The sequence below is a fragment of the Siphateles boraxobius genome, unplaced genomic scaffold, assembly GCF_051911475.1.
Source record: "Siphateles boraxobius isolate OS27281-9 unplaced genomic scaffold, OSU_SipBor_1 204, whole genome shotgun sequence".
In the NCBI taxonomy this organism is placed as follows: Eukaryota; Metazoa; Chordata; class Actinopteri; order Cypriniformes; family Leuciscidae; genus Siphateles; species Siphateles boraxobius.
This window is the reverse complement of record NW_027508816.1, coordinates 1,988,982-1,991,347: the sequence shown is the minus strand read 5'-3', so window position 1 is coordinate 1,991,347 and position 2,366 is coordinate 1,988,982. Positions and strand designations below refer to the sequence as shown.

At 37.5% G+C, this 2,366-nt stretch overlaps 1 pseudogene; it reads right to left on the bottom strand.

The window, feature by feature from the left end:
- Positions 1–275: 275 nt before the first annotated feature.
- Positions 276–1,280, bottom strand: LOC143745417 (trace amine-associated receptor 13c-like; annotated as a pseudogene).
- Positions 1,281–2,366: the final 1,086 nt, after the last annotated feature.

Below are 2,366 nucleotides of genomic sequence, written 5' to 3'. Positions count from 1 at the left end.
TGTAATAACTACTTTAGTGTGACAAATATTAAATTTACTTTTAACATCTACCTTCCAAGCAGCACCAATACAATTTTGCTGTGCTTTCATGTTCAGACGTAGTAAATGGAGCAGACAGTATCACTAACAAATATGCTCATAATACACATGTTAGACACCATATTCAAAAAACAGCTGTTACATGCCATCCAGTGTTCTATAAGGATGTGCTTTAAACAAAAACTCTATTTCATTTGGAGACACATTATCTCATTTACATTTGCCTGAGAGTGTGATCATTTCTCCTCTGGGAACAGATTTAAGTATTTTGATGAAGGTTCAAATATTTTCAGTGTCAAAATGTTTTTTGCTGACAGTCTGAACCATTGATAAAACATTGCATATATAATTGGATTCATACCGGAATTCATACATATAATCCAATCCATTACATTAATTATGGCGATATTTTCGTTGTGCCCCAAAGAAAGATTAGTTAAATAGCATGGCATCCAGCAAAGAAGATAAATCAGTAGGCCTACTACAATCCCTAAGGTACTTGTAGCCTTCTTTTCTGATTTGGCCTTTTTGTCTGTGACTGTATTTATATGCTTAGCTTGATAGCTTGCTACAAGGCAGATTTTCACATATAAAGGAATAATTATACAACAAGGTGCCACTAAACAAACAATGGCATCTAGTATTATATTTTCCAACTTAACGGAAATAATGCATTCTCCAATACATGTGTGGTTCCTCTCCGGATAAAGTAAAAACTCATACAACAGATACAAATTATATATAAAGGATAATAACCAGTTTACAACAATAGAAACAATAGCTTTGTAATTATTGACTCTTATTGGATATCGCAAAGGGTCATTCACAGCAATGTATCGATCCCCGGATATAATAATCATATTACCAAGCGATGCTGTGACAACCACAAAGAGAATAAGAGGAAATATTGAGCAAAATATTTCTCCAAAGTACCAGCATGGCTCAATCAGTTTCATTCCCTGCACTGGCATGAGAATCAGTCCTGCGATCAGATCAGCCACTGCCAGAGAGAAGATCAGCACATTGGTGGGAGTGTGGAGCTGCTTGAAGTGCGAGATGGAGTTGATCACCTACAGGTTCAGAAACACGGTGAACACTGATGTTACAGCGATGAAAATATACACAATAATGTACTCTGCTTCAGGTCGGATACTTCTGGTACAAGACAAATTGTTGTTTGGAAAGCAGTATTGGATTGTTTGATTGTCCATGTTTGTCACTCCCCGGTTGGACATTTCCATGATAGATCTATCTTGTAGAGTAGACTCCAAATGCTTGCCACTAATATGACTTTTATACTTTTATACTTATGGAAGCTCAGCGACCACCTCATTTTACTGTGATGTTTGAATATTGAGCTATCAACCAACCCGCTTCTTCAATATTCATATACCTATCAGATCATATCTGATCTATATTCTAAAAAACCTTTCATGAAAGACTGGTCCTTGAAAGCTTTTATATGCTCTTATATATAATCCCAATTAAAGATGGAAGTTAAGAGGATTTAAAAAAATATATATTTATTCCAGTATAAGACCAATTGGAAACAGTGGGTCAGTTAAATGACTCAGGAATCAATTGCATGTGCAATAAACAGTTTATTTCAAGTTAAGTCAAGTCACCTTTGTTTATATAGTGTTTTTTACAATACAGATTGTTTCAAAGCAGCTTTACAGAGATAACAGGAAAATAATGCTGTAATTGTCACAACCACGCCAGGCTCCACCCTCACACAATCACAGCGCACTCCCTCTCCTGAGTACTGATCACACACCTGCACATCACACACCTGCACATCATCAGTACTGCAATCACCTCCTGCTTATAAACCTCACTCTCACTCTCATTCTTTGTCCGGTATCGTTTGCATCAAGACGCTAACGCTGTGCTTACCTCCTGGACTCCAATATCTGCTTACAAGTCTCCGTGTGATTTCTCCGAGTCAACAACTTTGATCCTAACCATCAGTTCATTCTCCTGAGTCTTCGCAAATTCCAGTTTGTCTTCATCATCACCAACTGCAAGTATTCGAACTGTGTTATCCGTGGTTGATCGTCTGGAACTCTTCTCACCCACATTCCTTCACCTGCACTGCCAAACTTTCACCTGGTTGCTCAATAAACATCATATTACTTGCATCCTTGTGTCAGTCCCTTCTGTCTTGTAACAGTAATAGTATTGTTAAATATAAAATTAAATTTCCCCAACTAACCAAGCCAAAAGCCAATTGTGACAAAGGCGAAAAAAGGCGAAAAAAGCGACAGTGGCAAGGAGCCAAAACTCCATCAGAGACAGAATGGAGAAAAAAACCTTGGGAGAACCCA